This window comes from Hyla sarda, chromosome 1 (assembly GCF_029499605.1).
Source record: "Hyla sarda isolate aHylSar1 chromosome 1, aHylSar1.hap1, whole genome shotgun sequence".
In the NCBI taxonomy this organism is placed as follows: domain Eukaryota; kingdom Metazoa; phylum Chordata; class Amphibia; order Anura; family Hylidae; genus Hyla; species Hyla sarda.
In genome coordinates this window covers 442673696-442700903 of record NC_079189.1, presented here as the reverse complement: position 1 = coordinate 442700903, position 27208 = coordinate 442673696, and the positions used below count along the sequence as shown (strand labels likewise).

The window sequence follows — 27208 nt, the reverse complement described above, 5'->3', positions numbered from 1 at the left end:
CTGCACGTCAGCTTCGGTGCTCCGACCACCTCTCCTTCGGTCCCGGGACATACTGCTATGTCCGGACCGGAGGAGCGGTGGTTGGAGCACTGAAGTGGGGCAGAACACAGGCATACAGCCTTCAGCCATACACTGTATACCTGGAGGCTGTATGTCTGTGGGGGAACATGCTGCACCTAATGTGGGGAGCTATACTGCACCTAATTTGGAGGATCTATACTGCACCTAATTTGGAGGATCTATACTGCACCTAATGTGGGAGATCTATACTGCACCTAATGTGGGGGAACATGCTGCACCTAATGTGGGGAGCTATACTGCACCTAATTTGGGGGATCTATATTGCACCTAATGTGGGGGAACATGCTGCACCTAATGTGGGGAGCTATACTGCACCTAATGTGGGGTAACATGCTGCACCTAATGTGGGGGAACATTATACTGCACCTAATGTGGGGGAACATTATACTGCACCTAATGTGGGGGAACATTATACTGCACCTAATGTGGGGGAATATTATACTGCACCTAATGTGGGGGAATTGTAAGGCACCTAATGTGGGGGAACTGTACTGCCAACCCTAATGTGTGGGAACTACAACCTAATGTGGGGGGATCTATACTGCCAACCTAATGTGGGGGGAACTGTGCTGCGTACTTAAAGTGGAAGTCCACTAATAAGATATATGTGTGCATAGGAATTTGTTCATGTTTTGTTATCTATAGTCCGGCCCTCCAACGGTCTGAGGGACCGTGAACTGGCCCCCTGTTTAAAAAGTTTGAGGACCCCTGCCTTACAGTCATATATACTAGCTCAACAATGGACAAAAGAACACTCTCTTGACCTCTCTTGGGCTCTGGAGCCCTAGCAACAGCTTTTCCAATCTTAAAGGAAATCTGTCACCAGTGTCTCCTGCACTAACCTGTCGTTACTGACAGGTACTGCAACTGACACTGATGACAACAGTACTTACCTTGTCCCATTCCTTGCATTGGTTCTTTGGTAATCTTCTCTGGTATGTTCAGCTCCAGACCAGGCTTGGAGCATGGGCAGGGCTTAGTGACATCACTGTTGCTGTTCTCTAGCAGCGGGACCCAGCAGAGAGCAGCAGCGGTGACGTCACTAAGCTCCGCCAATGCTCCAAGCCGAGCCTGGAGATGAAAATACTGGAGAAGATTACAGAAGAACGACTGCACGGAACGGGACAAGGTAAGTACCGTTGTCATGAGTGTCGCCTACACTACCTGTCAGTACAGACAGGTCAGTGCAGGTGACACTGGTGACATATTTTTTTTAACCCCTTAACGACCACGGACGTATATTTACGTCTATGGCAGACTCCCGATCTGTATCTGTGAGATCCCGGTTGCTACCAGCAACCAGGACCTGCAGCTAATACCGTGCATCGCTGATGGGGCTGATGTCCGGTATTAGCCCTTTAGACTCTGCAATCAAAGTTGATGTCTAAAACAGGAGAAATCCATACTAGCTCAGCTGAGTTGTTCGGGACCACCACGATGAAATCGCTGCGTCCTGAACAGCTGAGAGGACAGCGGGAGGTGCTTTATCTTCTTCCCGCCTGTCCGATCGGCATTTGATGGCTCCAAGCCTGAAATCCAGGCTTGAGCAATCAAGCGCAGAAAACACTGACCAATGCATTCCTATGGCAATGCATTGAACAGTGTATGCAATGTTACAGCCCTTAGAGGGGGCTATAACACTGCATAAAAAAATTTAATGAATGTGATTTAACACTTTAACCTGTTAAGGACCCAGGGCATACCTGTACGTCCTGAGTCTGCACCCTTTATATAAGGGAGGGCCACGTCATAGTGGGTCGGGCCCGGCCGGGACCCGTGGCTAATAGTGTGCGGCATTGATTGAGGTGCTGCGCGCTATTAACCCTTTAGACTTTGAACGCCGTGTCTAAAATGAAAGTAAAATCATGCCGGTCAGCTCAGGGAGCTGTTCCAGATCGCTGCGGCGAAATCGCGGCATCCTGAACAGCTTACATGACAGCTGGAGGATCCCTACCTGCCTGCTCGCTGTCCGATCGCCGAATGACTGCTCAGTGCCTGAGATCCAGGCATGAGCAGTCAAGCGACAGAATCATCGATCAGTGGTTTCTTATGAGAAACCACTGATCAATGTAAAAGATCAGTGTGTGCAGTGTTATAGGTCCCTATGGGAGCATTAACACTGCAAAAAAAAAAGTGAATAAACCCCTCCAAAATAAAAATTTGAATCACCCCCCTTTCCCATAAAAAAAAACCAGTGTAAATATGTGGTATCGCCGCGTGCGGAAATGTCCAAATTATAAAAATATATAGTTAATTAAACCGCACGGTCAATGGCGTACGCGCAAAAAAAATTCAAAAGTCCAAAATAGTGCATTTTTGGTCACTTTTTATATCATGAAAAAATGAATAAAAAGCGATCAATAAGTCCTATCAATACAAAAATGGTACCGCTAAAAACTTCAGATCACGGTGCAAAAAGTGAGCCCTCACACTGCCCCATATGCGGAAAAATAAAAAGTTATAGGGGTCAGAAGAGGACAATTTTAAACGTATACATTTTCCTGCATATAGTTATGATTTTTTCCAGAAGTTCGACAAAATCAAACCTATATAAGTAGGGTATCATTTTAACCGTATGGACCTACAGAATAAAGAGAAGGTGTCATTTTTACCGAAAAATGTACTGTGTAGAAACGGAAGCCCCCAAAAGTTACAAAATGGCGTTTTTTTTTTTTTTCAATTGTTTTTTCCGTTTCGCCGTAGATTATACCCTACTTATATAGGTTTGTCCTTCTGACCCATATAACTTTTTTATTTTTCTGTGAATGTTTATTTATGAGGGCTCATATTTTGCGTCGTGATCTGAAGTTTTTATCGGTACCATGTTTGTTTTGATTGGACTTTTTGATCACTTTTTTTTTCATTTTTAATGGTATAAAAAGTGACCAAAAAAACGCTATTTTGGACTTTGGAATGTTTTTTACGTGTACACCATTGACCGTGCGGTTTAATTAACTATATATTTTTATAGTTTGGACATTTATGCACACGGCGATACCACATATATTTATATTTATTTTTATTTACATCAGTTTTTTTTTAATGGGAAAAGGGGGGTGGGTGATTCTCACTTTTATTAGGGAAGGGGTTAAATCACATTTTATTAACACTTTATTTATATATATTTTTTTTGCAATCTTGCAAACACCGATTTCCTACACTGTTCACTGCCATGCATTAATATGGCACTGATCAGTGTTATCGCCGCTTGAATGCTCCTGCCTGGATCTTAGGCACGGAGCAATCATTCGGCGATTGGAGACGCAGGAGGCAGGTAGGGATCCTCCTGGTTTCCTGCAAACTGTTCGGGATGCCGCGTTTTTTCTTAAATTTTGTCGAACAATGACTTTCCTTTCCGTCTCGCTGTAGATTTTTGGGTAAAATGACTGTTTTCATTACAAAGTAGAATTGGTGGTGCAAAAAAAAAAGCCATCATATGGATTTTTAGGTGCAAAATTGAAAGGGTTATGATTTTTAGAATGTAAGTGCAAAAACTGAAAACTGCTTGGTCCGTAAGGGATTAAAGAGAATGTCATCAGAAAATAACTTGCTTAAATCAAGTTTTTATGTTAGAAACATTTTTGGGTCATATTTTTTTACCAAATTTTCCATTTTGCGATCTAGATTTTATAAAAATAATATATATATATATATATATATATATATATATATAAAACTACTCAGTGCTTTTCAAGGTACTAGATGCCCTATTTGCTGCTATGAGAAAAATATATGGTTCCCTATTTGCCATATAAAGGTTGAAATTTTTATAAATAGTGTATACAAAGTGCAAAAATAGGGTCTTTGAGAAGTTATGTACAGTCATGGCAGTAACTGTTGGCACCCCTGAAATGTTTCAAGAAAATTAAGTATTTCTCACTGAAAAGGATTGCAGTAACACATGTTTTGCTATACACAAGTTTATTACCTTTGTGTGTATTGGAAGTAAACCAAAAAAGGGAGGAAAGAAAGCAAATTGGACATAATGTCACACCAAAAAATTGTGGAAAAATAAGATTGTTTCAAGCATGTGATGCTCCTTTAAACTCATCTGGGGCAATTAACAGGTGTGGGCAAAATGAAAATCACACCTGAAAGCAGATAAAAAGGAGAGAAGTTCACTTTGTCTGTGCATTGTGTGTCTGTGTGTGTGCCACACGGACAACAAAAAGAGGAGTAGAGAACTGTCTGAGGACTTGAGAACCTAAATTGTGGGAAAATACCAACAATCTCAAGGTTACAAGTCCATCTCCAGAGATCTAGATTTTTCTTTGTCCACAGTGCGCAACATTATCAAGAAGTTTGCAACCCATGGCACTGTAGCTAATCTCCCTGAGCATGGATGGAAGAGAAAAATTGATGAAAGGTGTCAAAGCAGGATAGTCTGGATGGTGGATAAGCAGCCCCAAACAAGTTTCAAAGATATTCAAGCTGTCCTGCAGACTCAGGTAGCATTAGTGTCAGTGCAAACTATTGGCGACATTTAAAAGAAATGAAACGCTTTGGCAGAAGACCCAGGAGGACCACACTGCTGACACAGAGACATAAAAAAGCAAGACTACATTTGCCAAAATGAACTTAAGTAAGCCAAAATCCTTCTGGGAAAATGTCTTTTGGACAGATGAGACCAAGATAGAGCTTTTTGGTAAAGCACATCATTCTACTGTTTACCGAAAACAGAATGAGGCCTACAAAGAAAATAACACAGTAACTACAGTGAAATATGTTGGAGGTTCAATGATGTTTTGGGGTTGTTTTGCTGTCTCTGGCACTGGGTGCCTTGAATGTCTGCAAGGCATCATGAAATCTGAGGATTGGGTCACACTGTACAGCCCAGGGTCAGAAAGCTGGGTTTGTGTCAGAGGTCTTGGGTTTTCCATCAGGACAATGACCACAAACACACTTCAAAAAGCACCCAGAAATAGATGGCAACAAAGCGCTGGAGAGTTCTAAAGTGGCCAGCAATGAGTCCAGATCAAAATCCCATTGAACACCTGTAGAGAGATCTTAAAATTGCTGTTGGGAAAAGGCGCATTTCCAATGAGAGAGACCTGGAGCAGTTTGCAAAGGAAGAGTGGTCCAGCATTCCGGCTGAGAGAATAAGAAGCTTATTGATGGTTATAGGAAGTGACTGATTTCAGTTATTTTTCCAAAGGGTGTGCAACCAAATATTAAGTTAAGGGTGCCAATAATTTTGTCCAGCCCAATTTGGGAGTTTGGTGTGACATTATATCCAATTTGCTTTTTTTCCCTCCCTTCATTGGTTTAGTTACAATACACACAAAGGGAATAAACACGTGCATAGTAAAACATGTGTTACTGCAATCCTTTTTCTGTGAGAAATACTTAAATTCTTGAAAAATTTTAGGTGTGCCAACATTTACGGCCATGACTGTATATAATTTAACTTACTATGAAGATGCGATGTTCTGTGCTAGTGTTCAGAGTTTCAGTCTTGAAAATCTCACCCAATAAGGCTCTGTACTGATGTACTCCTTTTCATACTGTCCTCCAGATGATGTGGATATATCGCTGTTCTTGCAGGTAATGCTTGATAGTCGGAATTTTGGGAGGTTTGGGAGACACCCCCGGCCGGCGGTGTCTCGACCTAAACCTTTCCCGCTGAAGTCCATTTGTATGGTTCGAGTGGTGAAGTCACTAATGGGAACCTGAAGGGTCAGAAAGGCTTCTAACATGTTTCAAAGGCAAACACTGCCTCCTTCATCAGGAAGATCGCTTTCTGTTCCTCCTATGCTTTTCAATGCTTCACATGGGGTGTTTTTATCATGCTACCTGCATTAGTGAGAACACGCTAGTTTATTTATGTATATTTTTTGTATATTCACTGCTCAGATGTGGCTATCTATTCTTTTAGGATACGTAAGAATGTTTCTATTGTTGAAATAAGTTTTTACTGAAAAAAAAGCAAAAAGCTCAAAGTCAATGTTTAATCCATGTGGAGCAAGGGAATTTAGTTGGAATATCCATTTTCCTTCCACCTTTGACATTTGGTTAAAGGGGTTATCGATCATAAGGTGATTTTAGTACATACATGGCAGACAGTAATGGACATGCTTAGGAAGGATCTGCATTTGTCTGGTGGCTAAATGGCTCTGTTGGGACATTACCATAACACTGTGGCTATCTTTTTGTTAACTGGTATTTCCTGTTTGCGTTTTCTTTTTTGACTACAAATCACACAATTCCATTTTCCTCCCTCCCACACATCAGCCAACCCACCCATTGAAACATAAATGAACTGCATCCATTCAAAGACCTGTGGTTTCCAATCAGTGTGCCTACAGCTGTTTCATTAGTTGCAGATTGATCTCTCTCCCACCAAGCAATCCCTTGAAGCACACAGGCTCCATGTCATCAGCTGACTAGTGAGTCAGGTCTCGGCCGCATTGCAACTGGGAAAAATCTGAGACAACAGTCATTTTGTATGCTGTTAAAAAGAAATATTGGGGTGAAAATCACAGAAGAATTGTGAGAAAACCGTCACACACGGGTACAGACACTATATTATTATGAACTACACTAACTTTACAGCCCCTGTAGCATAGTTTTCTCCCCTCCAGTGGGGAACGACTTCTTCTATTCTAAAAAATGTTAATCTTGAGGCTGATGAGTGATGTTTTTCTTTAAAATGTTTTGATAGGGGATGTCCCTCGAATTTTCACCCTATATTATATATATATATATATGTGTGTGTGTGTGTGTGTGTGTGTGTGTGTGTGTGTGTGTGTGTTCCCCTATTCTTTTAGGTAGCATCTTCTTTGTTTGTCCTCAATAAATTTTATTGCAGGGACATTTTATTCCATATATTAAACCCTTGCTTTTACAATTAATATGGTCTTTTATTTTTCCTGCAGTCGAACCTTCCGTGTCTACGATGTCAAAAGTAGGGGTTTTGTTTTGTGTGGTGCGGTATTCTTTATATTGTCTACATGGAAAAAACCTGCTTGAGTGCTTATAGGTAGAGAGGAGAGACAGCACCAATCCAATCAGCATGTGCAGGTGATCATCCGGGAATGCCAACCCGGACAGCCATACAGAAGTTCAGGGTGGATACAGCACCAAATAGCTGAGGACTCAGGCTGGTAGATGGAACAATACTTTATTTGCACATGGATGGCAAATAAAGTCTTGTTCCATCTACCAGCCTGAGTCCTCAGCTATTTGGTGCTGTATCCACCCTGAACTTCTGTATGCTTGAGTGCTTAGATATTCATTTTTATTATGTCTTTTTATTTTTTATATTTGGAGTTTTTTTTACAGTAGGTTCTATCTTATTACCAATGTTAGGGCAGTTTTTAAAAAAAGAACTTGGGGACTGTAGGTAATAACTCCCCTATAGAGTTATCATTATGGAGTATACCCCAATGTTTTTTAACAATTTTTTTGAAAAGGAAACTGTGCTTTGAGTAGGTGGTGATAATAGGTATTTGCAATATATCAACATTGTTTGTTTCTATATTTTGTTGTTTTTTTTTACCTTATTTGTTAATATTTTTTTTCTGTCAATTTCCTTTACTTCATCTGCAATGTTTTTCAAACTGATATCCTTTATTCCTGAAATTTGTTTGTAATTCCTCTGCTTCTTTATTATAGTTTTCCACATCCGTGCAGTTACGTCTGAGGTGTGAAAACACTTCTTTGTATGTTTTCCAGCCATTGGTGTAAATTACAGTTTTTTTTTAGGTATAAAACTATTGCTGTCAGTGCTTTTATGATATGTAGTGGTTATTTTTCCTTCCTCTATTATAGGACTGGGCGGTATACCGGTTCATACCGAATACTGGATTTTTTTGGGCTGCACGATATGCATTTTCCCCCATACGACAATACCGTTTGGGCCCCTCCCCCTCGGGAATGTATTATCAGCCCAGCGCAGCGCTGTCCCCACATCGGGGGACCTAATCCTATGTGACCCACCAGCGTAGTTCTGCCCCCCCCCCCCCCCCCAAATTAATGATCAGCCCAGTGGGGCACTAATCACAGATGTCATGTTCAAGCACTGCCCTCCTCCTCTTTGTTGGGGGCCGCCGGGCGCTGGAACTCACTGTACGCCAGTGGTCTCCAACCTGCGGACCTCCAGATGAAAACAAGTATTAACAAATAAGGTAAAAAAAAACAACAAAATATAGAAACAAACAATGTTGATATATTGCAAATACCTATTATCACCACCTACGGTACTCAAAGCACAGTTTCCTTTTCAAAAAAATTGTTAAAAAACATTGGGGTATACTCCAAAATGATAAAACTTTAGGGGAGTTACTACCTACAGTCTCCAAGTTCATAAAAAAAAAAAAAAAAATCACCAACATTGGTAATAAGATAGCACCTACTGTAAAATATCCAAAAAGAAAAAGACAGATAATAGAAATCAATATCTCACCAATCAAGCAGTTTTTTTTTTCCTTGTAGACAATATAAAGCATGCTGCACCACACAAAACAAAACCGCTACTTTTGACATCATAGACACGGAAGGTTCGACTGCAGAAAAAATAAAAGACCATATTAATTTTAAAAGCAAGGGTGTAATATATGGAATAAAATGCCCCTGCAATAAAATTTATGTAGGACAAACAAACAGGATGCTATCTAAAAGAGTAGGGGAATATATATACTGTGGTCCCTCAACATACGATGATAATCCGTTCCAAATGGACCATCGTTTGTTGAAACCATCGTATGTTGAGGCATCTGTGCAATGTAAAGTATAGGACAGTGGTCTACAACCTGCGGACCTCCAGATGTTGCAAAACTACAACACCTAGCATGCCCAGACAGCCAACGGCTGTCCTGGGAATGCTGGGAGTTGTAGTTTTGCAATATCTGGAGGTCCACAGGTTGAAGACCACTGGTATTGGAGGTTATACTCACGTGTCCCTGCCGCTCCGGACCGTCACCGCTACCCTGGATGTCGCCTTCCATCGCTGTCACCGCGTCCCCTGGGTGTCCCCAACGCTCCAGAAAGGCCTCTGCTTCCCCGGCATCCTCGCTCTCCGTCGCCGCCATCACGTTGCTACGCACGCCGCTCCTATTGGATGATGGGACAGCGTGCGCAGCGACGTGATGACGATGATGGAGAGCGCAATCGATGCAGGGGATCCCGAAGAGGATGTGCCGGAGCCCCGAGGACAGGTAAGTGATCGCCAGCGGACCACACGGGGCATCGTAAACGGTTATCCGGTGGCAGCTGAAGCAGTCTGCGCTGCTTTGACTTTGAGCTTTTTGCTTTTTTTCAGTGAAAACTTATTTCAACAATAGAAACATTCTTGCGTATCCTAAAAGAATAGATTGCCACATCCGACCTGTGAATATACAAAAAATATACCTAAATAAACAAACTAGCGTGTTCTCACTAATGCAGGTAGCATGATAAAAACACCCCATGTGAAGCATTGAAAAGTATAGGAGGAACAGAAAGTGATCTCCCTGGTGAAGGAGGCAGTATTTGCCTTTGAAACGCGTTGGAAGCCTTTCTGACCCTTCAGGTTCCCATTAATGACGTCACTCGAACCAAACACATGGACTTCAGTGGGAAAGGTTTAGGTCGAGACGCCGCCGGCCGGGGGTGTCTCCCAAACCTCCCTAAACTCAGACTATCAAGCATTACCTGCAAGAACAGCGATATATCCACATCATCTGGAGGACAGTATGAAAAGGAGTACATCAGTACAGAGCCTTATTGGGTGAGATTCTCAAGATTGAAGCTCTGAACACTAGCACAGAACACTGATCTATATTTTATTATGAGGGCTAAAACTACTCTGAGATGTCCTGTTCTGTACATTTCCCAGTAATGCCTTTCTTCTCGAGCACTGTGAAAGGTGACACCAGTAGAGAGAAAACCCACCAGAACTCAGCACCCCTCCCCCTGTAGAATGATCTCTATAAAGGTACATACAAATGTACGAAAAATGAAATAAAAAATAGGTAATGCATTCCCTTTAATCTCTAAGCATAGATCACTAACATGATCTAAACACCCCCTGATTATAGTTTTATGGATATGCAAAACATGGACTGCTGACATCTAGGGCTGTAAGTTTGGGAAAACATTGAGATTGCTTTGAAAAAAAGCTTTTATAGTCTCACTAATATCTTCCTTGGCTCCACATATACAGCTCATTCACCAGGCTGTAATACTGTCATATATGCAAAGCCTACAACAAAATATACGCACAGACATCTCTCGCAGTCCAGTAGCTAAATCAGATCATATAGTATTACTCCTTCTGGGAACCATGAAATGATGGTATAGTTAATCCTAATATTGTCTAAAATGTTATACTATATAATTTCTCAATATTTTAACTTAAGTAGTACACATTTTGGATATTTACTCAATCTCTACTAACTCTCAAGGTACCACTTATCTTATTGCTAAAACTAAATGCTATATTTTGGGACTTCAGCAGCTTGTCCAACATAAGTTATGTAGTAATAAGCTATGTAGTTACCAATACAGTAGGCAGGGTTTGTCTAAAGGGATCTCTTTTAAGAATGGTTCATTATAGGAATAAGTATATTTTGTGTTTGGCACACTACCTCATCTTTCTTACTATACCTATGCTGGCTTGACACTACTTTTGTGCTTAGCACTTGCATTATGTCTGTACACCAGACATTGCAGCATGCATGCGTATCACTCTCTGTTACAATGTAAAGTAGTGAGTGCACAGCCTGTACAATAGTGTTTAACACCTTAAAGGGGTTATCCACCATAAAATGATTTTAGTACTTACCTGCCAGAACTGGGCATTTCCTGTTTGATTTTGTTCTCTAAACTACATATCCCACAGTTCCATGCTTGAAAGTTTGAGGTCACTTTCCTTCCTCCCACACATTAAAACAGAGTGTTTTCTAATTGGGGGGGAGGCTACAGCTATGTTGCAAAATTTAAGCAGGACAGGCTCTCTCTGATCACCTGACTAGTGATGTCAGGTCTCCACGCACTGAAACCTGGGAAATCCCAAGATATGAATAATTTTGTTTGCTGTTAAAAATAAATATTGGGGTGATATTCACAGAAGAATTGTGAGACCACCGTCACACACAGGTACAGACACAAGTACAGGTGTATTATGAACTACACTTAGACTTGCATCAAGGGGACGGGCCGTGATGTCACGAGGGGCGTAGCCATGACGTCACGCTGCTCCGTCCCCTGTATCGCCCGTCATTACGCACAGAGCGAACCTTTGGATAGGGGATAAGATGTCTAGGGGCGGAGTACCCCTTTAAAGGAGTATTCCAGCGCTAAATAACTTATCCCCTATCCAAAGTGTAGGGGATAAGTTATAGATCGTGGGGGGTCTGAGCGCTGGGCTCCCCGAGATCTCCTGGAGAGGGCCGCGGTAGTATGCAGGAAGTGAAGTTTCGTCCCCAGCAGAAAGCCGCGGCAGACACACCTCCTCCATGTCTATGGGGTACATGGAGGGGTCATGCGGGGATGTAACGCCCCCTTTCCAGCATACTGCCGTGGCCCTGTCCAGGAGAACCCGGGGGCCCCAGTGCTCGGACTCCTCACGATCTATAACTTATCCCCTATCCTTCGGATTGGGGATAAGTTATATTGCACTACAGATGTCCTTTAAGGCAGTGTTGGAAAATAATGTTGACCACGCAAAATACTGACAAGCCCTGGGAAAAAAGTGTAGGAACTCACCAGAGATTTTTACTCAAGGGCTGGTCCTTCAGACTCCTGCTAATGGGAATGGTGTTCCTGCTGTGGAAAAAGTGCAGGAACTCAGTTCCCATGCGCTCCTGCTGGACTTGAGCTCTGCTTTGGACCCAGTTTGAACATTTTTGTTGCCATGTTTCAGACTTTAATGGCTGTGTGTTGAGTTATTTTGAGGAGACACAACATTAAACTCTGTGAGGCTGCATTCACACCAGGTTTTGTACATACGGGTGCCGGATCCGGCGGGGGAGGGGCAAACCGGACCTAAAACCGTAGTATACTACGGTTTTATGTCTGGTCCAAAACCACTACTTTACATTTTTTCAATGTTGTCGCATGAAAAGTGATGTACTCACTTATGTAAGATACTGGTGGCAAATTTATTTGAGGCTTGCTTCTCTTAATAAATCTGTCACTCTATTTCCAGTACACATTGTTAATTTCCCCCCACTGTCTGTCCAGCTTTTTACACAGAATACTTGATTCAAATCATATAAACATATACATCACAGAACTCAGCTTCTCTTAAACTATCATGTTCTATTTTCAGATAGGGCAGCATAAATTACCTGGCTGTTTTTTTTTTTTTTTTTAAGACAGATGCGTAAGGGGGATTTTAACCTGATGATGATGTATAACACAGTTTCTAATAATGGCTGACAGCTATTGCATGATGCATTGAGAGCTGACATTCATTCTTTCTATTTAACCTTGTACATATGCAAAACAACATCTTCAATAATTTATGTGTTGTCACTGTGAAGAAAAGCATTAAAACGTTTTGATTTTATACAAATTAGTTCTACTCCAAAATAAAAAAAATCATAGTAGCAAAATCTAGAATTCCCTCCAATCTGAAGTGTCATACTTGTATAGTCAGTTGTTTGAAGGGTTCTTGTCCCTCATCAGTGCATAGCAGTATTGGTTGGCTTGAGAGGACAAGTCTCATACACCACTGTATCACATCAGTGAGAATCCGTACATCCTCCATGCTATCGGATTTAGAAAAGAACAGTAGCATGCTTTTTTCTGTGAGTCGTGCATACTGCATAGCTAGACTAAAGTTAATACTGGCTATGATAAAAGATGTCAGGTCACAGAAGTTATTGCAGCTTGCTGCATTATGGGTTTGCATATTTGGTGGCATTGGGCACGTAACTATCAGAGCTTGACCATAGAGCAATGAAAGAAGGAAGCCTAGGCTGATGAATACCATTTTTTTTTTACATATGTGGATAATCTGGTATGAGTGTATGGCTTACTTTGGAAGAGATGGTACTAGTATACACCTTGTGTTACTCTTGTCAATGTACTGTTGAGAAAAACTGAGTCCAGCAATCAGATTATCTGTAATTTAATGTTTAGACCAGCACTTTTTTTGTCATGTGACCCTTCTTTGTATTGATCTTACTGCTGTATGTTTCCTTTCTGGTTACATGGCACCTTACAATTTTAGTGCATCAACACTACCCCACCCACAAATATGCAAACAAACACTTTCTATCATAGTGTATTTTAAATATTGCACCAGGACAGTGCTGTCCTGTGATTGGCCAGAGAAGTAAAAGGAAATCCATGTGTAAGCACTGGTGGCAAACAGAATAGCCCTGGCCCCACCCCCTGAAGTAGAGAGAATGAGAAATAATTGTGCATCATGAATGGGGCTCCCAGGGCCACAATGACAGCAGTAACAGCCCTACAATAGCATTGTCACTACTCTGAAGATTTTATGAAACAAAACAGGTTTTTAAAATTCTTTTGTCAGCAACCAATCAGATTGCTTCTTTCATTTTTAAAAAGGCTTGTGAAAAATAAAAGAAGCAATCTGAATGGTTGTCATGAGCAACTGGTTAACTTTTTTCCTCTGCACAGGGTTTGATAAATCTACCCCCATATGTCTAAATAACATAAAATGTATTAATTGTGGTTCAACTGTAGACAATATCTGTGGAGCAACTTAAGAGGCATAAGGTGATAAAGCCTCATAAGGGCTGATTCACATCACGTTTTCTCCCATACGGGAGTGCATACGGCAGGGGGGAGCTAAAACCTTGTGCTCCCGTATGTAATTCATTTCAATGAGCCGGTCGGAGTGAAACGTTCGGTCTGGTTGGCTCATTTTTGCGCAGTATGTGCTTTTTCCCTGGACCTAAAACTGTGGTCAACCACAGTCCGGTTGTAAAAGCGCAAAAATGAGCCGACCGGACGTTTCGCTCCGGCCGGCTCATTGAACTGAATTACATACAGGAACGCATAGAAAGGCATACGGGAGCGCAAGGTTTTTGCTCCCCCCTGCCGTATGCGCTCCCGTATGGGAGAAAACGTGATGTGAACCCAGCCTTATTTAGAGTAGGATCCCAATGATAGCTCAAAGTTGTTACAAATGATATGAAATGATGTGACACATTGACATAGTGCCCAGACAGTGCATACCTTCCTCCCCAACTGTCACTCCAACTTTACTCAATCACCATTAGCTCTAATGAAGTGAATGAATCGGATTTGGCGGCCAACAAAGCAGTTCGTTGCAGCACACTTCACCGCTTATAACTCGCGATTGCAGTGGGTCTCGGGACGGAAACCTGATGCAATCTCAACTTTTGACATGTCTGGGCAACATGTCAAAAAGTTTTTACAAATGACAGCGATGCTTTAAGTACAAAATAAAGCAATAATATTGCCATGCCCATGCCATGTCCAGATAAGCTGTGATTTTATTTAAGAGTAATATTACCGTATATACTCGAGTATAGGCCGAGTTTTTCAGCACGATTTTTCGTGCTGAAAACACCCCCCTCGGCTTATACTCGAGTGAACTCCCCCACCCGCAGTGGTCTTCAACCTGCGGACCTCCAGAGGTTTCAAAACTACAACTCCCAGCAAGCCCGGGCAGCCATCGGCTGTCCGGGCTTGCTGGGAGTTGTAGTTTTGAAACCTCCGGAGGTCCGCAGGTTGAAGACCACTGCGGCCTTCAACATCATCCAGCCCCCTCTCACCCCCTTTAGTTCTGAGTACTCACCTCCGCTCGGCGCTGGTCCGGTCCTGCAGGACTGTCCGGTGAGGAGGTGGTCCGGTGAGGAGGTGGTCCGGGCTGCTATCTTCACCGGGGAGGCCTCTTCTAAGCGCTTCGGGCCCGGCCTCAGAATAGTCACGTTGCCTTGACAACGACGCAGATACGTCGTTGTCAAGGCAACGGCTCTATTCCGGGCCGGAAGCGCGGAGAAGAGGCGCCCCCGGTGAAGATAGCAGCCCGGACCACCTCCTCACCGGACCACCTCCTCACCGGACAGTCCTGCAGGACCGGACCAGCGCCGAGCGGAGGTGAGTACTCAGAACTAAAGGGGGTGAGAGGGGGCTGGATGATGTTGAAGGCCGCAGTGGTCTTCAACCTGCGGACCTCCGGAGGTTTCAAAACTACAACTCCCAGCAAGCCCGGACAGCCGATGGCTGCCCGGGCTTGCTGGGAGTTGTAGTTTTGAAACCTCTGGAGGTCCGCAGGTTGAAGGCCGCAGTGGTCTTCAACCTGCGGACCTCCGGAGGTTTCAAAACTACAACTCCCAGCAAGCCCGGACAGCCGATGGCTGCCCGGGCTTGCTGGGAGTTGTAGTTTTGAAACCTCTGGAGGTCCGCAGGTTGAAGACCACTGAGGGCGAATGATGAGAAGAGGATGATGAAGGGGGGGGGGGGGTGTGGGGATGATGAAGGGGGGTGTGTGGGATGATTACAAGGGGATGATGAAGGGGGGATGTGTGGGATGATAAGGGGATGTGTGGGATGATGACAAGGGGATGATGAAGGGGGGATGTGTGGGATGATAAGGGGATGTGTGGGATGATGACAAGGGGATGATGAAGGGGGGATGTGTGGGATGATGACAAGGGGATGATGAAGGGGGGATGTGTGGGATGATGACAAGGGGATGATGAAGGGGGGATGTGTGGGATAAGGGGATGTGTGGGATGATAAGGGGATGATGAAGGGGGGATGTGTGGATAAGGGGATGTGTGGGATGATGACAAGGGGATGATGAAGGGGGGATGTGTGGGATAAGGGGATGTGTGGGATGATGACAAGGGGATGATGAAGGGGGGATGTGTGGGATGATGATGAAGGGGGGATGTGTGGGATGATAAGGGGATGTGTGGGATGATGACAAGGGGATGATGAAGGGGGGATGTGTGGGATGATGACAAGGGGATGATGAGGATGTTAATGACGGGTCTGGATGATGACAGGGGGGGATGAGGTATTTCCCACCCTAGGCTTATACTCGAGTCAATAACTTTTCCTGGGATTTTTGGTTGAAATTAGGGGTCTCGGCTTATACTCGGGTCGGCTTATACTCGAGTATATACGGTAACTCATTGGACCAGTGTCATGTCATATATTAATTCAGAAAAAAATAGTCTCCACCAATGACATGTATATGTAGTAGGATTTCTTATCAACAGGAGACTCTTTGTGTACAAGCATTGTCATCTGTACTTTAAATTCTTTTCCTTTGGCTTTATGTCTCTGGGGTTAAAACTTTTTAACAATTGAATAGCCTAAAAGCAGTTGCTCAGAAGGCTGTTTTAAAAGATTTTCCTCTCTCTTTATGTTTCTGGGGTTAAATTTTTTTTTTTTTATCTCTTTACAATTGAATGAACTAAAAGCAATTGCTCATAAGGCTGTTTAAAAGATCCGCCTGTCAGAGTTGAGATGAAGTTGTAAGTGGCATGTAGTTTTATAATACAGCTCTGCTATTAATGATTGTCTAAATTACAGCGGCAGGCCTAGCCAGCTGCATTACATTGGAGACTGACGTCCGCTAGATTAGGTTTGACTTCACCTTGTAGTGGAGAAATTGAAATCTGAACAACATTGATTAGCTTTCAGAATGCGAGATCGGAGGTTACCTTCAGGGGAGGCTGCATTGTGTGTGACTGGTAAGTTAGTGTCACCAGCCGAGCACACAGTAATAGAATTCCATATTGTGATTACTCTATTTCCTTGCTTTTCTGTTCTACAATTGTAGACTTTCTCTCTTTAGCCATGGCTCAATGTTGGGTTTATAGAAATGCAGCTTTTTGTTATATACAACAAAAGTGAACAGCTTGACAATCCTCATAATCTAGCATAATCTCAGCACTTCCATTGATTCTGCTACTAAATAGAATGTGAACAAAATATTGAGAATAATCCCACATAGCGCGTTGTCCACAAAGGTTTCTATGAACTCACATTTTTTGTTGGCCCGTGCCTCTACCACAATCTTCATATCAACCCTGGATTTAGAAAAATTTGTATTGTAAAAATAGTGAAACATGAATACAAACAATTGTTCCAAGCAACATTTTATTTGGGTATTTACTAACCATTGGAAATAGGTATGATGTATCTCAATGTAACTCCATCCTCTACAGGCAGATTGGCACCACTGCATTTTTTACTTTTAAAGTGGTATTCCAGGCAAAAACTTTTTTTTATATATCAACTGGCTCCGGAAAGTTAAACAGATTTGTAAATTACTTCTATTAAAAAATCTTAATCCTTCCAATAGTTATTAGACAGAAAACAGCAACTCAACTTCAGAAGCTAATAATTATTGGAAGGATTAAGATTTTTGAATAGAAGTAATTTACAAATTTTTATTTATTTATACTTATATATATATATTTTTTTTTTATATTTTTCATTATTTATTTATTTTTTTTTTATTTAAATTTTTATTTTCTAGTTTTAATTTTATCAATATTTTATTTAATTTTATTTAATTATTTTCATTTTCATTTTATTTATTTTTTATTTTAGTATTACTATTATCTATTCCTCTTCTTTATATTTGTATATTTACTGGTTCATAAGAACCATATCTGCTATTGCCTCTATTAACATGATGCGATGGTTAGGTTGCAAATGCGAATTCCCATCGCATCATGCGAAACTTTTATATTCCTTATGTTTAGAGCCTCTATTTAACTTTAGGATATATACAGTTGATGTTAGTATATGTTTTTTGCCCATTGTGAATTTGTTGAAACTATCGCTAAAACCAATACATACAATGCGATAATGCAAGATCCGCAAGTATGTACTGACTTAAGAGTCCATACTAATACCAGTTCGAGTTTTACACATCAAACCCCTCCATAGTGATCCATTCCTAGTTTTCGAATATCTTAAGTATCACCTTTACACAATCTATTTGATTACGACCGGATGAATATATAGTAGATCTGTTGCTTCAGAGATCATGCAAACCTACTGAGGAAAGGGCCGTGTATAAAGCACATGTGAGCCCAGAAACGCGTCTAGGTATAAGAATATTATACATCACCGCTACCTGACTGTTCAAAGGCGAACTCCGATCCAGTTCTGCTAAGCAGTACACCATTCCCGGAATCATCTTCCAGGCAGCATTGCCCAAGCGCCTGTGACGTCACCCACCATCGAGTTACCTAGAAGTCCGCACCTGCTTCATCGTGTGGTTACCATCTGCAGCGAAACATCAGCAAGCGGTTATTATTACAGCTGGTCTGTGGCAGGCAGACCGCCGCGAGGACGCATGCCAGCGTCTGGTACCACCTAATCGTGCGGACTCCACATTTCAACTCATGGTGACTTTCTATCGGGATGTATTGCAGACTGGTAACTATAATTTACCCATTCTACGTTTAAAAATTGGGAATCTATATCCTATATGGGACTTTACCTTACGTATAATTGGAATCCATACCTTTAAGGGACATTTAACCCATTTGAAATATCGGAGGCCGGATTTAAAGTATTATTGCATTGTTAAAAAATTCTCAAAAAAATTCTCAATGCTAGCTATTGGTGTGTGTATAAGTTTTATAAGTTTTATATTGTAATTTTTCCTCGGCACAAGGGCCCTTGTGTTTCGAGGAGTTATTGTTTATATTTTATATGTATTTTATTGTGTAATAAATTTGCACTTTCATATTATAATTGAAGCACGATCCAGTCATCATTTTTACCATTACATCACTGTATCAGGCAACTGATGCTAGCCTAGAGGGGTTGGCTACTTTTTTCGTTTTGTTTCCCTTATCACAACACCAGGTGTAGGTGTACAGCCCTCTTACCTCGGCTAGTTAATTGTGAGCTGCACATCCCCAGTTTTTTACCTAATTTACAAATCTGTTTAACTTTCCGGAGCCAGTTGATATATAAAAAAAAGTTTTTGCCTGGAATACCCCTTTAAATTCTACATTGTCCTCCACAGGCTAACAGTTAATTTGTGGATGCACTTAAACCACAGCCTGGCTTCTCAGTATATTTCTCTTTTAATATCTTGGTACCACCCAAAGGACATCTTCCCCTCTCCACATGATTTTCTTCTCTCCTATCTTATTGCTATATATGGTCTCCTCTAGGACTTTGGCAGCATTTCTAAACCAACCCTTTGCCCCATTAGACAGGCATATTGTCTGTCATAGGCTATGTTCTTGGTCTCCCAACTCCTATTTCTACTTACCAATATCCTTAAAAGGGTACTGTCAGATACAACAACTTTTGATATGTTGTAAAGCATGCAAAACCAATCGGTTTTGCAATTGTTTTCACTAAAAACAAATTCAGTATTTCATACTGAAAAAAACAGTTATACACCTGCCCCCCCCCCCCCCCCCCCCCCCCGCCTGCTTGGACACATTCTACTCCTGCTGTGTCCATGCATCATCACCTACTTCATGGACACACTTCCTTGATTGACAGCTGTGAGTGCAGGGCTCACAGCTGGAGGAAAAATCCTCCCATTGTCACTTGTGTCCCTCTACTGTCAGTGAGGACAAGCTGGGAGTTGTAGTTTTGCTAATGATAGGAAAGATGTGAGCAGACAGCATACTGAGGGAGGGGGCAGAGACCTGCACAGTGAGGCCACGCCCCCTCCCTTTGAGAGGAATTCAGACTAGTGAGCTAAATTAAAAGTGTAATAAAAAAAAGGTGCTAGACACATAAAAATTAGATGTACATCATTAGGATTAGGTACTGAGTGATATATTAAAAAAAAAAGTTTTTTGTTGGATCTGACTGGTACGCTTTAAGGTACATATCACACATACTATATCGGCTGCAGATTTGATGCAGTTAAATCAATACAAATAAGTAGTTGAACACAGCATCAAATCTGCAGCAGATCTCGAGCATCTAATCTGCAGTACATTTGGTATATGTGACTGTATCGTAAGAAAGTACATATTGTCAGCACTCTGTTCAGTATCGTATTTTTCATCAAACATACTTACATTTGTTAATGTATGCTATACAGTGGTCCCTCAAGATACGATGGTAATTCATTCCAAATGAACCATCGTTAGTTGAAACCATCGTATATTGAGGGATCCATGCAATGTAAAGTATAGGATGTTATATTCCCCTGTCCCCGCCTCTCCGGACCATCACCGCTTCCCTGGATGTCGCCCTCCATCGCTGTCGCCGCATCTCCGGGGTGTCCCTGCCACTTTGGACCGTCTCTGCTGCCTGGGATGGTCGCTCTTCATCACCGTCATCCCGTCGCTGCGCACGCCGCACCTATTGGATGACGGGACGGCATGCGCGGCGACGTGATGACGACAAAGGAGAGCGATGGCGATGCAGGGGATGCCGAAGAGGATGGTCCGGAGCGCCGGGGACAGGTGAGTGAGACTGGACCACATGGGGAACCTTAAACGGCTATCCGACAGCAGCTGAAGCAGTCTGCACTGCCGGATAGCCGTTTATGCGATGGCCCCGACATACAAAAGCATCGTATGTTGATGCTGCCTTCAACATGCGATGACCTCTGAGAGGCCAACGTATGTTGAAATGATCCTATGTCGGGGCCATCGTAGGTCGGGGGGGGGGGTCACTGTATTTGTTTGTAATTGTGCTTTTTTTCTTTTTTGGAAGCATTGTAAGAAAAAGAAAGTTAAGGACAGTTTTTGGAGTTGTATTTATTTATTTTTAATTTAGGCGGTCAGCGGGAACACAAAAAGCCACATAAATGCCAGGGAATTGGGTATGTTTAAATTTTAAATCTACAACAAGGACTAAAAACTGTGCAATTTTCTAATGCAGTGTGTAAAAGGGATTTAATTACTTTTAAAGGGAATCTGTCAAATGATTATGCATTTTGTGTAACTAACAGGAGCACAAAGTAACTGTTAAAAGCCCCTTCACATCCTTATCATTAGGTTTGTAAACTTTTATATGTGGGCTAAGTTATTTAGCCATCTAAGTTTTTTGTTGATGTATTTTTTTTTCATACATGCCTACAGATTGCCTGAAGTGTTCAGCATTTTCATCTTCTATCCTTGCTTGTCTCCTCCTTCTAAATTTGATGGGATGAAAATCCTGGGCACATAAGGCCATGCCCTATGGGCAATTGCTGCTCATTTGCATATATGCAAGCATGGCTGTTGCAAGGATTTTTGCCACCACAAGGCAAAACCTCAATTTGACACCAAAAATCCGATTTTTGTCCAATCTGTAATCATGGCGGCATACAATGACTGAATAAAACCACCATACTAGAACAGAACAATACCGCCATACAATAACCGAATAACAACGCCATACTAGAACAGAACAATACCGCCATACAATAACTGAATAACAATGCCATACTAGAACTGAACAATACCACCATACCATGACTGAAAAACAATGCTATTCTGTGACTGAATAACAACGTCATACTAGAACTGAACAATACCACCATACCATGACTGAATTACAATGCGAGAACAGAACAATGTACATAGTACAGCATAGTACTCTCATTAACAGTAGAGGGGCCCTGAGGGGGGGAGGTCACATTGTTGGCGTTGTGCTACTGTATAGTGGAAGGGCTGCACCATTGTTAAAAGAAGCGGGGCGGGGTGGGTAAGTGGGTGCATGCGTGCATTATCAGGAAGCAGGACCAGAGTCAGGAAGCTCTGCACTCTTCTACCAGCCTGGGCTAGGGGTATCTTGCGCACGTTATCGTGAAGCAGGGAAGCGGGACCTAAGTGAGGTAGTGCTGTGCTCTTCTACCAGTCCAGTGTGCACACAGTAACTTTCTTGCAATGGACGGACCAGGACCCCATTTAAGATGCAGCTCTAGGTGGCTGCCTGCCTTGCGTTTAGGTGGCGAGGGCACTGGATAGATAGATTATGAAATAGATGGATGATAGATAGATAAATAGGTGTTTCAGCATCCAGCTGTTGCAAAACTACAACTCCCAGCATGCCCACACAGCCAAAGACATGCTGAGTTGTAGTTTTGCAACATCTGGATACCCCCTAGTTGGGAAACACTGAGTTAACCATTTACCTCCCACTGACCTCACCTCCGGAAAGTTACTTACTCCAAGGATGACATCTGCAGTGTGCAGGGGATACTCTTTCTCTTCCTGGAGGCATGGGTGGGTGTCCGGGCCTGTGGTGAAGCAGGAAACAAAGCACAGGCCTGCACCACCGTTCAGCAGTGAGGGGAGTTCAGTTCAGCACAGAGGGGAGTGAGAGGGGGGGGCGTCCCTTTCTGCTCCCTTTTCAGTCAGTGCAACATGGCCCCTGCGCTGATTTTAAAGGGCTGCAAGCTGTCACTTCACCTCTGAGAGCAGGAGACACACACAGTGCTGCTGCTGCACGCAGCTCCTCTCACCCAGGTATTTCTTCTAGCTCTTCTACCAGTTGGACGGGAGGTGTGTGTGGACCAGTGATTCTGGAGCAGGATCGCTCTGTGCAGAAATGTAGTGCAGCAGGCTGTCACGGTCACGGAGCATTCTTCATGCACACGGAAAGAAGAATCAAAGCACTCTGTGCAGAACTTAGTCACCCAGCCAGGTGGATGTGGATGTCCGTCCTGAACCCGCTGGACCAGACGGGGCGGAGTCACTGTCTGCGGATGCCAGAGAGAGCGCACTTCCCCTCCTTGGTTATCACAGGTGCTGCTGTTGCTTAGGCTAGGTTTCCACTTTTTTTTTTTTTTTTTTTACTAAATCGCCAATAAAAACGCCCATTCTGCCGCATGGCGTTTTTTTTGTGAAAAAAACGCTGCGGCCAGATGTAAGCTGCAAGTCAATAGGGAACTGCAAAATGCCAAATCCATTTGGCGTTTTTGGGCTCCTTGACAGTTTTTAAAAAACGTCCTCTTGTCGAGGCTTTGGCGTTTTTTCGGGAAAATCCCCGCCATGTGGGTTTTAACTTTGGCGTTTTTTTCAGGCGGTTTTTATTCTCTTTTGGACTAAAGCGATCCAAAAAAGTGATGGAGATACCTTTTTAATTAACCCCTTAAGGACGCAGCCCTTTTTCACCTTAAGGACGGAGCCCTTTTCGCAATTCTGACCACCGTCATTTTACGAATTAATAACTCTAAAACGCTTTTACTGAATATTCTGATTCTGAGATTGTTTTTTAGGGGCATATGAAAATTTTGAAAATGTTGCATTTTTCTAACTTTGAAGCTCTCTGCTTGTAAGGAAAATAGATATTCCAAATAAATTTTATTTTTATTCCCAAATACAATATGTCGACTTTATGTTGGCATCATAAAATGGACATATTTTTACTTTTTGAAAAATTTTTAGGGCTTCAAAGTAGAGCAGCAATTTTCAAAATGTCGTGAAAATTGCAAAATCTGAAGGGACAGATGTTACAGAACTACAACTCCCAGCATGCCTGGGCAGTCTAGGCATGCCGAGAGTTGTAGCTGGAGGGCTACCGTTTGGGCACCATTGTAACAGTGGTCTCCAAACTGTGACCCTCCAGATGTTGCAAAACTACAACTCCCAGCATGCCCAGACAGCTTTTGGCTGTCTGGGCATGCTGGGAGTTGCAGTTCAGCCTTCCTAGTGGTTGCCACAGTAAAGATCGCTTTACTGCAACTTTCTTTCCCCACCCCCACCGTCGCTTCCCTACCTGCGCCGTGATCTCCGCTGTCTCCAGCGACGATCAGTGGTCCCCACGCATCTTCTCCTCCAGGTACCAGCCTCCATCTTCTCCCCCCGTTCTGCCCGACATCCAGGGGTGGGCAGAACGGGGGTTTCCATGACAACTCACTGTCCTGCGCTGCCATTGGTCAGAATTCAGTTCTGACTAATGGCAGGGGATAGGAGGAGATTGCAGCACTGCGACCTCGCTCCTATCCCTCAGGATGATCGGGGCTGTCACTCACAGCTCCGATCATCCCTATTTTCCGGGTGATCGGGTCACCAGAGATCCGATCAGCCCGGAATAGCAGAAAATCGCATGTCTGAATTGACATGCGATTTTCTGCGATCGCCGACATGGGGGGGTCTCAGGACCCCCCTCGGCGATGTGTCGGGATGCCTGCTGAATGATTCCAGAAGGCATCCCGGTCCGGTCCCAAACCAGCTAGCATCGGGGACCGGAATTGCCACGGGCGTATGCATACACCCTACATCCTTAAGAACTTGGGATGCAGGGCGTATGCAAACGCCCCACGTCCTGAAGAGGTAAAAATTTCGTAGGGTACCATTAAAATAATAATAAAAAGATACAGTAGTAATGGAAGAAATTGTATTTAACGAAATGTATCTTTTTTATAACAAAATTAAAAAATTTTATATAGGGATCAATTCATGTGGGCGGGTAGGGCACTAAAAATGTAGCTGACAATAATAAAAGTGTGTGTGTGTTTTTAACTTTTTTTTTTTTTTTTTTTTAGGTAGTGCTACTACTCCCAGTATGGAACACACTGTTCCATGATGGGAGTAGTAATACCTGTACTCATTAAAAGATCGCCAGGGTCCCTTGCGATCCTCCTGTATAATGTATAGATGCTGCCGGCTGCTCTTCTATGGTCCCCTGCACTGACGTATATATACACCTATTCATATTTCCCGCAGAGAGCTGTGATTGGCCAGATGGTTCCATCCAATCATAACTCTGTGGGAAATATGAGTAGGTGTATATATACGTCAGTGCAGGGGACCATAGAAGATGCATCTATTCATTATACAGGAGCATCAGAGTGGGTGTCAGAAGTTACACTCGCTGCGATCTGTCTATTAATGCAGGTACAACAGCTCCCAACATGGAGCAGAGCGTGCTCCATGTTGGGAGCAGTAGTGCCTGCAGTAAGGGACAGATCACTGCGGATGTCATTTCTCCTGACACCTGCTGCAATCGTCCTGAAGTGACTGTCGGGATCAGCTGTACCCACAGCTACAGAGCCGAGAGAACAGCTGACGCTGAGCAGTAGATATACATCCTATATCTTCTACCCAGCAAGAACTTACAGTGAGCCTGCAATGTGTATACACATTGCTGGCTCTCTTAACCACTTGCTGAGCTGTGCGCTAAGCCAGCCCGGCAAGGCTGCTGGACAGTGTAGGTTAACCATTTGGTGGTATACACTATATACAGAGCGCAAAAAATTTCCTAACCTATTTTTGTGTTATTTTTTTTCTTCTGGTTTCAGATCCGTCTATGCAAAGGATTACAGCGGATTCGATGGATTATGACGGATGAACTGAATTTTTTTATTTTAAGAAAATGGTTAATGAGGGCTGTGGGGGAGTGTTTTTTAAAATAAAATAATTTTTCCAATGTGTTTGTGTTTTTTTTAAATTGAATTTTCAGGCTTAGTAATGGAGGCTGTCTAATAATCAGAAACCATTACTAAGCTGGGGCTTAGCGTTACCCCCAAAAACAGCTAGTGCTAACCCCCAATTATTACCCAGGTACCCACCGCCACAAGGGGTGCTGGGAAGAGCCGGTACCTACAGGCCCGGAGCATCAAATATGGCACTCGTGGGCCTAGCCGGTAACAGGCTGGCATTATTTAGGCTAGGGATGGCCAGTAACAATGGTCCTCGCCCACCCTGGTACCGTCAGGCTGTTGCTGCTTTGTTGGTATCTGGCTGATACTGAATATACAGGGAACCCTATGCGTTTTGTTTTTTTTCATAAATAAAAAAAACGCATAGGGTTCCCCCTATTTTCAGTATCGGCCAAATACCAACCAAGCAGCAACAGCCTTACATTATCAGGGTGGGCGAGGACCATTGTTACTGGCCCTCCCCAGCCTAAATAACACTAGCCTGTTACCGCCTAGGCCCAGGAGTGCCATTTTTGACACTCCGGGCATGTTGGTACCGGCTCTTCAAGACACCCCTGTGGCGGTTGGTACCAGGGTAATAATTGGGGGTTAGCACCAGCTGTTTCTGGGGCTAATGCTAAGCCCCAGCTTAGTAATGGATTCCGTCTATTAGACAGCCTCCATTACTAAGCCTGAATATTCAATTTAAAAAAAAAAACACAACACATTGGAAAAATTATTTTATTTTATAGGAAATCTGTCATCAGAATTACCCGCACTAAACCTGTTACACAGGCTTGTAGTGCGGGTGATCCTGATTAAAACGCTTCTTACCTGGTTAAAAATGGTTCAGCTGTTCTTCAGATATCTATATCTTTAGTTTTCTGTTATTCCCTGGCTTGGGACTCAGTGGGAGGTCTTATCATCTCAGACTTGGCTATACGTCATTCTAGCTGGGCGGAGCGGCCGCCGGCTCATGAATATTCATGAACTTATCCTCGTAGTCTAACTCCTTTTTCTAGGTTTAGTGGGGTGGGCCGCGCATGCGCCTCGTTCCGTACACCCGGAAGCGGCGTTCTCCCCCCGGCTTTTCACTCATGCAGCCCGTCTTCTTACTTGTATTGGGCCGCAGCTCGAGTGAAGCTGGGGGGGAGAACGCCGCTTCCGGGTGTACGGAAAGCGGCGCATGCGTGGCCCTCCCCACCAGACCTAGAAAAAGGAGTTAGACTATGAGGATAAGTTCATGAATATTCATGAGCCGGGCGGCCGCTTCGCCGAGCTAGAATGACGTTTAGCCGAGTCCGAGATGATAAGACCTCCCACTAAGTCCCAAGCCAGGGAATAAGAGAAAACTAAAGATATAGATATCTGAAGAACCGCTGAACCATTTTTAACCAGGTAAGAAGCGTTTTAATCAGGATCACCCGCACTACAAGCCTGTGTAACAGATTTAGTGCGGGTGATTCTGATGACAGATTTCCTTTAAAAAACACTCCCCCACAGCCCTCGTTAACCATTTTATTAAAATAAAAAAAATCCAGTTCATCCGTCATAATCCATCCAATCCGCCATAATCCTCTGTATACACGGATCTGAAACGAGAAGAAAAAAAAAACACACAAAAAAAGGGGTTAGGACATTTTTTGCACTCTCCGCACGGAGAGCGCCCATAATGCAATGTCTTCCCAAACAGGGAGCCACCAATTGGTTGATAAACTAGGAGAGTTGTAGTTCAGCAACAGCTGGATTCTCCCTGTCTGGGTAGACACTGCTAGAAGGGTCTGTTCACATTATCCAAAACAGACAATGTTAACAAAGCTTCAGACTTACCAGCCTGGATCCCGTCTATAGCTCCGCCCCTAATTACATCATCACTAGGGGCGGAGCTACACGGACCCA

General features: G+C 43.0%; 1 protein-coding gene across 17 annotated transcripts in view; it reads left to right on the top strand.

Moving 5' to 3' along the window:
* The window catches only part of FBRSL1 (fibrosin like 1), a 675174-nt gene that overhangs the window by 513378 nt on the left and 134588 nt on the right, over positions 1–27208 (top strand). The gene's annotated exons all lie outside the window — the stretch shown is intronic.